The sequence below is a fragment of the Diceros bicornis genome, chromosome 31 (genome assembly GCF_020826845.1).
Source record: "Diceros bicornis minor isolate mBicDic1 chromosome 31, mDicBic1.mat.cur, whole genome shotgun sequence".
Lineage (NCBI taxonomy): Eukaryota > Metazoa > Chordata > Mammalia > Perissodactyla > Rhinocerotidae > Diceros > Diceros bicornis.
In genome coordinates this window covers 42,687,705-42,702,167 of record NC_080770.1, presented here as the reverse complement: position 1 = coordinate 42,702,167, position 14,463 = coordinate 42,687,705, and positions in this window count along the sequence as shown.

Below are 14,463 nucleotides of genomic sequence, written 5' to 3'. Positions count from 1 at the left end.
TTTCAAACGATGTTCTTAAGAGTCTTAGAAAAAACATGGCTTGTAGTGGGAATGGGACAGTGGATCAGGGAAGTTCTAGGTCTTGCGCGCTCTTTTGGAAATTTGAAACGCTATTTCTTAAAAAACTGTAGTCCTCCTCAGAAAAGGCTTGAAAACCTGTGCTGTGTGGCATAGATAGTCTTCTGTGTTTGTGCAGACTCAAACTTGTTTTTTTTTTTTGAAAATAGTATTGGACTTGCTTATAGGGCTTTCTCCCCTAATAGTCTGTAAATCCTTCAAGGCCAGGGACTGGCTTTTTTTTTCATTGTTTTTCCATGGGGTCTGGAATTGTATGGACTCAATAATATAAATGCTTGTTAAATGAATTCAAGCACTGGGAGTGTAGGGAATGTATAGAGAAGAGCAGAGAGGAAGGAAGGTACTTTGAAGAACACTCTCAGTTACAGAAAGGGAGAAACCACTGTATTGGAATAGTTAAGAACCGTGTTACAGACATTAAGGAAAAAGCAAATGCATTTATTCTGTTGCAAGAATACAGAGTGTTATGTTTGGCTGTATACCTAGAGGTTATGCTTATAGATTTTAGAATCAGACAGCAGGAGTCAGTCATATCTAGGCTCTGCCTCTTACTAGCTAAACAATATTGGGCATGAAATTGACTTCTTTAAAACCTAGTATTCGCACTTATAAAATGGGAATAATATTATTCGGTGATTTAAGATGTCATTGATGACCTTAGATAGAGCTTTCCGGATTGTGGGATTAAAAGCTAGATTATAGGAGCTTGATTCTACTATATTGTTAAGCCTAAAGAACATTGAGAAGCTCGGTAGGAAACAAACATTGAGACGCTGTAAAGAACGATTTTTATAGAAATGAAATACATTTTCTTGAGAGAATCTTACAGTTATATTTTTTAAGCCACGTTATTGGGAGTGATCTACAAAAGCATAAAGATACAATTGGACTTTCCTGTTGAAAGTATATTTCTCAAAATGTTTGCTATATCTTTGTTAAGGTAAACTGAGTAGTAAAGTGCTTTTAAACATGTTGAGCATTTCATGTTTTAAAGTATGTTATGAAATTTTTAGAAATAAATCGTACATCTCGATTACAATTTTTTTCCAGAAAAATTTCCTGGAGCAAACCCAGATGGCCTAGCAGTTAAAGTTTGGCACGCTCCGCTTCAGCGTCCCAGGTTCAGTTCCCAGGCACGAGCCACACCACTTGTCTCTCATTGACTATGCTGTGGCGGTGGCTCATGTAGAAGAACTAAAAGGACTTACATGTAGAATATAGAAATATGTACTGGGGCTTTGGGAAGAAAGAAAAAAGAGAGGCAGATGGGCAACAGATGTTAGCTCAGGGCAAATCTTTCCAAGCAGGGAAAAAAAAAAGAAAATAAAAATTGCAGAATTGTAAGTTATTTATACTCATTTTTTATGACTTCTTGTATAAGACTCTCCTGAAAAAAACTATACTGGCTGCAAAGCTATCTGCCGATAAACAGGTATCCATATGGAGAGATGAAAATGGTGATTTTCAAGAAGAGAAGAATTCAACCCTTATAAACTACACAGCAGGTAAACAGAATTTGTTGGCAGTGAAATATTCCCGTTAGTTCTAGTAGAACAAGGTAGCCAAGCATCAATCAAGATTTCAGTGGTGCTTGTAGAGAGTAGTTGGGTCATGTCACAGACGTAAATTGTAAATTATTGTAACTTCATTTTATATAGTTACTCATTACAAAGGAGTTTATTATTATACTAGATTATTGAGGCTAACATCATTAAAATGAAACTGCATGGTGCTTTCTTATATAAGAGGAATTTGACAGTAAACTATTTACTTAAGGCATATACTGATAGTATAGCTACTTTGTACTTTTCATTCTTCTGTTGTTTTGATCTAATAATGGCATTTTGGGGGGTCAAAATACCTTTTTTTAGAAAGCTTGATACAACCATAAGCTGTCTTCAAAATCTTACTTCAAATAAAGCAATAGAGGCAAGTTGGAAGTAAAAGCATGGAATACATAAACAAAATAATAAGGGAATTATGGTGCCAGTTATCAATGGATTGCCCCTGTGTAACAACATCAGAGTGTTGGCCTCTATTGTCTGTTCTGCAATAATGGAGCTGCACCCAGTAGACATTTCTCTTTTGCACCTGGCAGGGGTTAAGCTTTGTCAGAGAAGGTTTAGGACAAAGAGCCTTCCATCCTAATTCCATGGTGCTTCCATTCTTTTCTTTTTCTTTCTCCTGCAGTACAACCAGCAGTGGCATAATTCAGGGGTGTCTACAGGGACTCACCCACAGTGGGTCATCCACAGTGGATTCAGTGCATCCCCTTGGATGGTTTAATAAGGAGAATGAGTGTCACCACTGCAAGTGGAATCCCAGTGAATCCAGTAGGCATCCCAGCCTCAGCCTACCTGCCCCTGGGAGGGGACAGGGCTTTCCTGTTTGCCAGTCTAAGCCTGCTGTTCCCTACCTGCTGAGCTCATCCCTGACCAGGGACTGGTACTGGTCTTGGGAATCACGACAATCTTCTCCACCATCCCTCTGCTGCAATCATTCCTTCTCCAACAAGGCCTGAAGGCAGCCTTGGCGAGGGGGTCCTCTCCCAAAATTGTTTCTTTCTTAACTACTCTACTGTAATTCTGGGCTATTCTCTATAGTTCCCTTTAAAGGTTAATGGTTAATTGTTCATTATATAAACTGTCCCTGCTCAATCTATTGGTTGGTTTCCGTGTCCTGATTGAACACTGATTCTTATCATTATTGATTATTTTATAGGGTGTTAGTGCTAAGGGGAAAAATGAAAGGGGAACAAGTTGGATAGGGAGTGTCAGGACAAGAGGATAGTTTATATTTTAAATGACATGGTCAATACAGCCTCACCAAGATGACATTTGAACACAGAATTAAAGATGGTGAAGAAGATGAGGCATGAAATCATCATGTGGAAGAGGATTCCAAGTGGAAGGAACATAGGGTGCAAGTCTACAGGTGGGAGAGTGCCTGGCATGTACCAGGAGCATAATGGAGGGCAGAGGGACTGGAGCAAATGGTACAGGGGATAACTGGCCAAAGATGATGTCAGAGAGAGCGTGGGACCAACTGTATTGGGCTTGAGGTCCATCATAAGGACATGAACTTTCCCCCTGAGAGAAATGGAGATCCCCTTGAGAGATTTCACAATGTCAGGGTGTGACATCTGGTTTTAAAGAGTCACTCCAATTGGTGCATTGAGGATAGATTGCGGGTCAAATATAGATGCAGAGAAACCAGTTAGAAGGATACAGTGATAATCCAGGCCAGAACAATGGTGCAATGTGGTCCACCCAGCCATCAGGGAGTAACAGGGTGTGGACTTACATACCCACCGCAAGCAAAGAAAAAACTAGTCCAAATACCTGATATGATTATTTCACTAATGATCAGTCTACATATGCAGTGGGTGAAAGTCCACAAGGCCAGAGAAAAGCAACCTTCATATAAAGAAAAATTCTAAGGAACTGTAAGTCACACCACCTGGTACAACCACAGATTCTAGAATTATTTGAGATGCCAAGACAATGAGGAGGGAATAATCTTTTCAAAAAGTAGTGCTGGGACAGGTGGATATCCACATGTGAAAGCATAAAGGTGGACCCCTACCTCACACCATATACAAAAATGTTACATCTTCTTACCATCAAAGATGTAAATGTAAGACCTAAAACTATAAAACTCTTGGAAGAAAACATGGTCCTGGATTAGGCAATGTTTTTGTAATTATGGCACCCAACACATAAGCAACCAAAGGGAAAACAGATCAATTCAACTTCATCAAAAGTAGAACTTGAGTGCGTTGAAAGACACGATCAAGAAGGTGAAAAGATGACTCACAGAAGGTGAGAATATGTTTACAGATCTTTACATGTCTGATAAGGGTCTACTGTTGAGAATATATAATACAGTCTCCCCTCTCAACAATAAAATACAAATAGCACAATGAAAAATGGGCAATGCATTTGGATAGGCATTTCTCCACAAGAAATATATGCCTGCCTGGTGCTGTGCTGTCCCTGCCTGAGGCTGCAGTTCCTGTGCTGGCCATCAGGTGGCAGCCTCCTGTGTCAGTGGTGCCCACTGAGCTTTGCTGGAGCAATTGGGGAAAGGAGGATTCATGCAGAAGTCATGCTGACCCTCCGCCTGCCTCAGGACCCACTTGCACTTCCTATGAGTAGTGTTCCTCTTCACCTACTGAGTGGAGCAAAAGCAGGAAGGAGGGATCCAAGATGTCCCTATTTGTTCATTCGACAGCTATGTGCCAAGCCATCACCCTGGGCCGGGAGCCCTGGTGGGCCCAAGGGTGGTGCTGAAATCTACCCAGTGGTCCCTGCCCACCAGGAGCTCAGTCTGGAGGCAGATGGACAAAAGCACAAAATCAGAGACACGTGAAAGAGAAGAGCATGAACTGAATGAAAATAAATAGTGTCCTGCAGGGAGGGCTGGGGTCTCACTGAGTAGGAGGGTCTGAAAGGCCTGACTGAGGTGACATTTGCTGTGACCAGAATGACATGAGGACCCAGCGCTGCACTGACCTGTGATCAGCGTGCCAGGGAGAAGACACTGCTGGTGTGGAGCCACCCATGCAGAAGTGAGTTTGGCCAGAAGAGGTTACAGAGGTGGGCACTGTGGCTGCAGAGAGCCTGGAGGGGTGAGGAGGGAGAAGGGCAGGCCAGACCCGGGAACTGGCAGATGGTGTGAGGTGTCTCCTCCTCTCTCACAACACTGCTCCCCACCCTGCATCTTTAAAACGCAAATATTCACTCTCTCTCCATCTCTGTGGACCAGGAATGCTGCACAACTGAGCTGGAGCCTCTGCTCATGACGACTTCCAGGTTGGGGCTGTGGCCTCCACTGAGGCTGGACCAGGGTGAGATGTGCTGTCAAGCTTACTCCTGTGGGCTCGGTCAGGATCAGCTTCACTGAGATCCGGGCTCCTTTCTGTCTGTTGGCCAGGGCACTCCCTTGGTTTTCTTCTGCGTGGGCCTCTGCATAGGGGAGCTCAGGACGTCCATGTATGTCCCCATGTCCAGGGGTTAGACAGACTGAGAGAGGGGAACAAGGGGAGAGGGAAGAGGGAACACAAGAGAGCGAGTGAGAGAGAATGACAGCCTCAGTGATGGAATCTGGGAAGGGTCATCCTGTCACTTGTGCTGGGTCTGCTGGTCAGAAGCCAGTCCCTAAGCAGTCAGTGGTCCAAGGGACATGTAGAACAGGCAGGGAGATCATCCCTGCAGGGGCACGCTGACCTTGACTCGAGTGTCTTGGTGGCGAAAGTCTCCCTTCCTACCTGGGCTCATCCTGCGTTGATCTCAGATCCTCCTCCTTGGGAATGTTGCTCATCGCGGCCCGGGTGTACTCTCCTGGGTTCCCTGGGCTCCTGTCCCCTCCAGGAGGGAGATGTACACTGAAGGGGCTGAGGCCAGAGCAAGCAGGGATCACTCCACCCTCCCAGCTCATTTGCTTCCTTCCCCAGGAGGGCCAACTCCTCAGGAGCCTCTCCTCACTGCTCACCATCTTCTCTTCTCTGAGAGCACCTCGTTTCAGCCTCTGAAGAAGACCTGGGGAGAAGTTTCCAGGTGGGAAGGCCTCTCTCCATGGGAGCCCCAGAGTGGATAGGGACCTTCCACAGGGCTGGGCATTGTCCCCTCAGTCAACTTGGACTTCCTGGGAGGCAGCAACACCTGGGGGCAGGGCCTAGGCTGGTGGCAGGTCTCTAAGCATCCCCACAATGCCCACCTTCCTGGTCTCACCTGATTGGGCACAGGCCTGCACAAGCACACAACCTTTCAGAACCCCTGGGGTTATGTGCAGCCCATCAAGGCCGCAGTGTCTGTCTCATTGTGTGGTTGTCCGTCTCACCTTCCTGGTTGATTCGCTGCTCTGTTCTAGATCCAACCTCAGGGGGCTACAAAGTTGACCTTCCACGTCAGCTTGCCACTGAGATGGCTACTGTTTCCAGAAATGTTTAGGGGCCGGTCTTTGCCCACTCATGGCGACATCAAGCGGGCAACCTCAGACAGTGAAGCCATGCCCATTCAGGCTTGCTCCCCTCACAGGGCCGTCACACTGAAGGGGTGGGGACGGGACCTGCCCTGGGCAAAAACACCACGACTCTCACTGTTCTTCCCTCAGCTTCAAATGCTCCTCAGTTGGTTGTATGTCTTTGGTCTCTTCCCAGAGTTTGTTTTCTGACAGCGCGTCTGGTGTGATCATGGCTTTCCAGGAAGAGGATTGGCTAAATTCCTCACTCAACCATTTGGTGTGTCCTGCTGCCCCACCCCCATCACTTTCTAAAGGCGCATCATTTCAGCAATCTGAGGATCCAAGATTGTGAGTCTGTGTCCTGGAGGGATTTTGAGAAGAGCTGGTGGGATGGCAGTATTGCAAAGCATAAAGTTTTGCTTCCAGAAAACTCTCTGGGGTCCTCATCATCTTGCTGTTTTGGAACCAAAGCCCTGAGATCTTTAAAAAGCCAGCAATGTTAGAACATGGACAGGACAAACAAAAGTCTCTGGGCTCCAACACCAACTAAAATATTCTGAATTTCTAGTAACCTGAGACAAGTGGAAGGGAATTGGGAGTGTGGAGTGGAGGGGCGGTTTGGGCCAACTACGCATCTGTGAGGAGAAATGTCATGCAGAGCAGCCTTTCTGTGGGCATAAGTGTGGGTCATGTGTGCAGACCCCCGCTGCAGACATTGCTGCTGCTGCCCTTCAGTTCCCTCAGCCCACTTGAGTCCCTGCAGTCCCTGGGAGCCAGTCCCCAGAAGGCCCACAGTGTGCCCCTGGAGCACCTGCATCCACTCTCTGCCTGAGGGATCTCTCTTGCACCAGGAGCTTCCTCTCCTGCAAGCCTGTGCCAGCCTGTAGCACAGAAGCATTCATGACCCAGGGTAAACCCTCCACACACGAGGACAGAGCCAGTCCGGGTGGGATCTCGTCTCCCAACAGGACTAGGATGGATACTCACCTCAGTGTTCCCTCGTTAGGCCCCGCACTGGCTCTCCTCTTCCAGGATCCCTTCCCCATGGCCTCCCTCGGGCCTCCTCCATCACCTGCAAACAAACCACTTGCCCTACATCCTTGTCTGCTTTGGGGTCCCAAACCCTGCCAAGGCTCCACGCTGGCTGTGACTTTGAGCAGGTCGTCCAGCTTTCTGGACTAGAGCTTCCTCACCTGTAAGATGGGGACAAAAGGCCTGCCTCCTGGAGTCGTCAGAGGAGACACAGCATGGGAAGATGCAAACAAGTATACCAGGTGATCACCCAGTGAAAACACCAACCTTGCCAAAGAAACAGGAGCTCTTGAGGCTGAGAGAGGAACGCGGGCAGCCTGTCCAAACAACGTGGAGAGTCACTGACGAGTGTGGCCGTGCAGGGTAGGCCCCCGAACAGTGGAAGAGCCATTCGACAAGAAGGATGACAGGACAGAGGTTTCCAAGGAGAAAGATTTAAGTGTTGGAGGATCACAGAGGCCTTAGGAAAATCTTGAGGCCCTGGAACATGTTTACTGAAATGCTATTATTGGCGGGAAGAATGTGTTACAAATACCCAGTCCACTCTGGATTACTTCTCATTGGTTGTAGGAATGAGTGCACACTTATGATTAGAACCCACATTTTGTTAAATATAGGATATCTTTATTTTTCTTAACTTTTAATTATTTTTTTTGTCGATGAAGTGCCAAGCATGGGTTTTCTCCGTTCTTCTCTTTGCATGGGTGGCCTCTACTTTCAGAAGTGGATTCCTGGTGCTCATCACCCCTGCTAACCCGAGGGACAGCCCTCTTTCAGGTCACACAGTGGATGTGAGCTCCAGGTGGGCAGGGACAACGTCGGGTCATACTCACTGGTGAAGTTACAGTGCTCGGCCCATGGCAGGGACCAGAACGTATTGGGTGAATGAGTGAGTGAAACAATGAACGAATGCATGAATGAGTACATGAGTGCAGGAGTGAGTGAGTGAGGGAATGAGTGAAGGAATGACTGGGTGAATGAAGCAATAAGTGAGTAAATCACAGAAGCTGGATCCACACAGGAGGAACATTTATCTGTGGCGGGCTCACAGAGGGTCACAACACAAGCCCTGGACGGTGGCATGGCACATGTCCAGCTGTCCTTCCAGCGTTGAGCCTCCGTCACCTGCAACACAGTGTGGTCCTGGATCTTCTTCAGCTCCTCCTCAACAATGCTGAATGTTCCTGGGAGCAGGGCAGCACAAAGGGAACCTGAGGAGGGACTTCTCAGACCATGCGCCCTGGGGGACCACTGTGACTTCCTGGCAGGGGGCTCTTAACACGCTCCGGGCACCAGGCTAGAGATGCTCAAGCAATTCCTCAGGGAAGTCTCCCAACAGCCCATCAGGAAGCCAAGTTATTTCCTCATTGTACAGATGGGGACACTCAGGCTGAGACCCTCACCTGCATCATCAGCTAAAAAGAGGCTGAGCAGGGACTAGGACCCCTGTTTCTCTGACTTTGGATCATTCCAAACCACTGTCTTGCACTGCGGCCTCCTAGGGTTCAGGGGTCCTGGCCTCCCTGGGGCCTGCACCCTTCTGGCCTCCAGCCATCACTGAACTAAAAGGACAGGGCCACTCCGTCTGCCTGGGGCTGGGTATGGTGGCCGGGGAATGGCCAGCCGTGGGCGCTATGGGTTGTCCCAGTACCAAGGACCAACCTATCCCCCCGCAGAGTGAGGTCTCTCTGGGCATCAGGACCAAAAGTTCTCAGAACTGTAGAGAAAAGAGGTCCCTCCCTCAGCATGCGGGAGCCCTTCTCAGGCAGGCCCCACGGGGTCTAAATGGCACTGGGTTCAAATCCCGGCTCTGCCACTCTGCAGGGCACAGAGGGGGCAAGTCTCTTTGAGCCTCAGTTTCCTCATCAGTGAAATGAAGACAATAATTGCGCCTCCCCCAAGGAGTTGTGGGGAGGATACAAGGAGATAGCTCAAGAGGAGAACAGAGGCCCTGGTAAGTGCTCATCACCGTGAGCTGTTCCTGCTGATGTCACCCCACTGAGAGCCCCCTGGGGCCCTTCACCTCTGCCCACTCTGATCTCCCACCAGGCATGCCCTACTCGCTCTGACTCCGCTATTCCTCTGGAATGCCTTTCTCCACCCCATCTCGTCCCACGGCAGTCAGCCAGCCAGGTGGGGATCGAGGACCCAGCCCCATCTCTCCTCCCGTGATTCCTCTTCATTAGAGCTAGTAGCTGTCGAGCTCTGAGATGGTGCAGGGCACTCCAGGTGCAACCTCAGCGAACTTGTCTGACACCACCATGAAAGGTCAGCTGCCACCCCACTTCACAGGTGAGGAAACTGAGGATCCAATGGCAGTGCCTCTCCGAGGTCACCAGGGCTCTCTCCCTCATCCCCACTGAACAGGGCCCCTCCATCACAGAGGCGGAATGTGCTGGATATGTGGGCTGGGGGCTGGCACAGTGTCTGAGGCAGCCATCACTCCTGGAAGACCCTGAGGTGTGCTTTGTGCACAATGACCTTCTCCAAAGCCTCCAGCCCCATGCTCTGACCTTCTGGCACCTTCTATGACACCTCCACTGTGTCTTGTCAAAGTCACTTCTGTTCACACGAGCTCAAGTGGGTCCTGCTGTTGCAACTGAGAACTCCCCCTGGAGGGAGCATGTTCAAGGAGGTCCCTGTGACTCACTGCACTGCCCTAGATGTCCTTTCCCTACTGAGGATGGGGCTCTCTGCTTGGAGGGAGAGGGAGCAGGCAGGAGTGTCCAGACTCTCATCATCATCTGTCCTGGATGGCAGGCCAGGCTGCTCAGCTCAGGTGAGTTAGGGAGCAGGAGGGGCAGGAGCAAGGCCAAAGCGGAGTCAGGTGTGGTAGGGGCGGGGCCAGGAGTGAGGGGAGTGGTAGGGCCAGAAGGAACAGGAGCGGGGCCTTCCAGCTGGGCAGGTCACCCCAGGTACCTTCATCCCCTGCATCCTAGCTGTTCCTCCTTCTCCCTCCCTCCCTCAGGTCTCTGCTTCAGGGTTTCTGGACTCCCCGTTCCCAAACAAGATCACAGGGCAGAAGGAGACCTTGGGTGTCAGAGACTGTGACCAACACCTTAACATCACGTTTACATTATGAACCAGAATCTCCACCTCTAGGGATCGGTCCTAAAGAAGTAGAGATTTATGGATGCAGGTGTTCCTTTCAGCACGATGACGGGAGTGATAAACCAGAAATGATCCGTGTTGCCCAGCAGAGGCTCTTAGGAAATTCTGAGGCCGACGCAGAGGAGAAAGAGGATTGACTGGTCAGGGTCCAGCCCTGGGGAAATCAGGTTCCAGAAGAACACACTCCCTGCAGTCCTTCCCACACGATAGCTGCAAGTGCACACCCACACACGCTTGCACATAGACATACCCATGTGCATACAGATGCACACAGCTGAATGGGCACATGCACACACGTGCACACACACGTGCATACAAAGGCAAAGGACTGAAACGGTGAACACTGTCTGTTAAGGGCACTCCTCATTTTCCACTTAATTCCCCTAGAATTCATTCTTTTACTGTAATTAACGTACACTGTCTTTGTAATGAAAACCTTTACAAAGATAAACTAAATAATGTACTTCAGTCCAAAGATGAGTGACAAATGGATAACATTAACCATGTGATTTTAATCTTGTTAGAATTATAAGAGGAATAGAGGCACATTCTATCAAGTTGAAAATTCACGCAGGCCCCTAAAGGAGAAGAGAAGCGAGTGTCAATTCCCATCCCCAGAGGTGAACCCCATGGACAATTTGGTACGTATCTCTCTGGCTCTGTCTCTCTCTTTCTGTCTGTCTATCTCTGTCTCTCTCTCACACACAGATTCATTTTCGTAGATACGTGTCTCCCGGCTGATATGACATATACGTGGTCTTACAGATGGGACGGATGGATCCCATCGCCTCGCCATGGACAGTAGCGTTCCTTCCAATTGCTTGCTATTGCAACGAGTGCTGTGATGAGTAGTCTGGATAATACATCTTTGAAAAGTTGGGCAGGAATTTCTGTGGGATGAAGTCCTGGGATCAGCACCGCCAGCACAGGCGTGCCCCTGGGGACTGCGATGGTTCCTGCAGGCTGGTCCCCAGAGAGGAGTGTCCTTTCACACTTGTCTCTAGGAGTCTACTGGGGCCTCTGCTTCCTCACATTGTCACCAGGGCTTGTCGTCACCACACTGGAACCCTGCCCATCTGATGGGGCCCAGTGCCCTCTCCACAGTGTCTCCATGTGCGCCTCTCCTCCTCGGGGAGCTCGAGCATCTCTGACACATGCTGCCCCTGTGTAGTGCCTCTCGTTGGCATTGAAATTTTTTGCTCTTTATCTCTTTTTAAAACTCTGACTTTCGAGCATTTTTTTGGACCACAAAGAGGCGTAACCTTTCCCTGGCCTTGTGTTATGAGGATACATTCCGGTTTATGGTTTGTCTTTCCAGCTTTCAACCCTTTTCTTGTTTTTGTTTTGGCGGCACGAAGAGCAACGCGTTTCGTGTGTGGCTTCTGGCTCTGATGTCCCACTTAGAACAGCAGTCTGTACCCCAAGATTATGCACATATGTACCAAAAGGACTTTCTTTGATACATCAAGTCTAGACTCCATCTGGGATTTTCCTATCAATTTAGAGAAATTCTATTTCAAATAAAAACAGAAAAGGAAAATCTATCAGGCCGTGTGAAAATGAGTGGGCAGACACAATGGCCACCTACGGCATGATTTCACTTACAGGAAACATCCAGAACAGATTAGGGTTAGGGTTAGGGTTAGGGTTAGGGTTAGTGACAGAAAACTGATTAGAGGTTGCCAGGGCCTGAGCGAGAAAGGGGGAGTGACTGCTTTTAGAACAGGGTTTCCTTTTGGAGAATGAAATATTCTGAACCCAGACAACGGTGATGGATGCACAGCATTGTGAATGTACTTGATGCTCATGAAGTGTACAATTTAAAATGAAAAACAATAAATTGTTAAAAGATGAAAGTTAAATTTATTTTAAATATTCAAGATATAAACAATAAAAACAGAGCAATGAAAGGAACCAAGAAAGAAACAAATACAATAAGCAGGGTGGGGAAGGAAATGTGTGGTAACGGAGCAGGTGGAACAGGTGGGATTGGAGGTGCTAATGAGGGAGGTGCGTAAGCCAGATCTCCCAGGCCGCAGAATTTGGTCTCAGCTGCCTCCCTGTCTCCTGCAGGAGCCTGTGCAGGGGATGGCTCTCCCTGCACAGAGGCTGGGGCCTCAGCTGCCTCCCTGTCTGCTGCAGGAGCCTGTGCAGGGGATGGCTCTCCCTGCACAGAGGCTGGGGCCTCAGCTGCCTCCTGTTCTCCTGCATGAGCCTGTGCAGGGAATGGCTCTGCCTGCACGGAGGCTGGGGCCTCAGCTGCCTCTCGTTCTCCTGCAGGAGGCTGTGCAGGAGATGTCTGTCCCTGCACGGAGGCTTGGGCCACAGCTGCCTCCCTGTCTCCTGCAGGAGCCTGTGCAGGGGATGGTGCTCCCTGCACGGAGGCAGGGATCTCAGCTGCCTCCTCGTCTCCTGCAATAGGCTGTGCAGGGGATGGCTCTCCCTTCACAGAGGTTTGGGCCTCTTCTGCCTCCTGGTATCCTACAGGAGCCTGTGCAGGGGATGGCGCACCCTTCTTAGAGGCTGGGCACTCAGCTGCCTCCTGGTCTGCTGCAGGACATGGTGGATATGATTGTTCTCCCGGGTTCGAAGCTGGGTCCTCTGGTGGCTCTGAGGGTTTTATCACTGCCACTGCAGACCCTCTCCCGGTAGCTGCTGATCCAGTCCTGTGGGACACCGGCGCCTCCATCAGGGAGATGGATGGAATATCCCCTTCCACCAGCTCCACGCTGATCTCCTGTCTGGAGCTCTGCAAAGACAGTGACTGGCTCCGTCCCAGAGACATCAGAGCCCTGCCCAGCTGTCCTTGCTGCTGCTTCTGCCCTCTGGAACTAATTCTCCCAGATCAGGCACACACCTGTGTCTGCACAGTATTCCACCCCTGAGGAAAGACATACACCTCAGGGGCTTGGGATAAACCTCAAGCAGAAGGGCGCCACCCCCGCACTCCACCTCCCACCCAGCCGGCCTTGACCTTGGCTTTGAACCTGACCGACCCCCCCCCCAGGCTTCTAACACCTCACCGACTGCTCCTGCTCACTGTGGTCCACCCACATGAACCCGCCCTTCCAGAACACATGGGGAGTGGATGTAGGGCTGCCCTGATGGGACCACAGTGGTAGCCTCGTTTGGAATGGCCTTCCCTGGGCCTCCCAATGTTACCTTTCCATCCCTCCGGGTAAATGGCCAGACCCGTCGGCCGTGAGAAGGGCACCAGCATCTGCATCAGTCTTTGGGGGCTTTCCTGGGGCTCCGGCCCCTGGTCATAGGGAAGCAGCAACTAAACATGTTGCTCCTTCTAGACAAGTGCTAGACAAGTGAGCTCACTTGGGGGCTGTATTTAGGATGTGGGTGCCTAGTTACCAGGGTTCCAAGTTCTGTTGGGCTCTGTGAGGTCACTTCCTGGGATCCCCTTACCTAAGCTTCCTCCTCACACAAGACCTTCCTAAGGGCCCCCCTGGCTGCTGACTGCTCACTCTCTATCTCCATACCCTGTCCAGACACAGTCACACCAACACAGTCCACCCCACAGCCTCTGGGGAGGTCTGGACGCAACTGGGGCCCCAGCTTTGAGGACACAGAGTTGAATTCAGTCCCGCTCCTGCTTCTTGCCAGTGATGTCACCCTGGACAACCCTGCGTCTCTCAGGGCCTCCCCTCTCAGGGTCTCTCCTGTGTTCATGTCCCTCTCTGTGTAGTGGGGGTCATTCTAGCATCTACTTCCTAGGGATGTCATCAGGTGTATAGACCTAGAGATCCCTTCAGAGCCTGTGAAAACGTGGGCTGCTCCCACACGTAGCTCCTGCACAGACTTTGCAGTGCAAGGATGACAGAAATGGCTGGCTGTGGCAGAGAATACAACGCAAAGAGGCTGGGGTCTGCTGGGCGCCTGGGAGAGGCACTTCCCCTCTTGCCTGTTTCCCAGTGTCCCTAGGGAGGGTCGAAATAAAATGACGTTCAAACATCATCTCCTTCTGGTTCGCAACCCTCCAGGGCCTCCTGTTATGTTTAGACTCAGGTCCAAGTGCCTGAGTGGCGGTCATCTCAGCCTATGTGGTGGGCAGCCCCCACAATGGCTCCCAGCGTTCCCACTTCCTAGGCACACATCCTATGTAATCCCCCGCTCCTCAGTGAGAATGGACTTTGCGGCTGGCTTCTAACTAACAGAATAGGGCCGAGTGATCAGATGTCACTTCTACGGTTGGTTTAATGAAAAGTCTGTGACTTCTGCCTGCTTCTGTCTTTCCTGTGTTCATTCTATCTCTCTGTCTCTATCTCT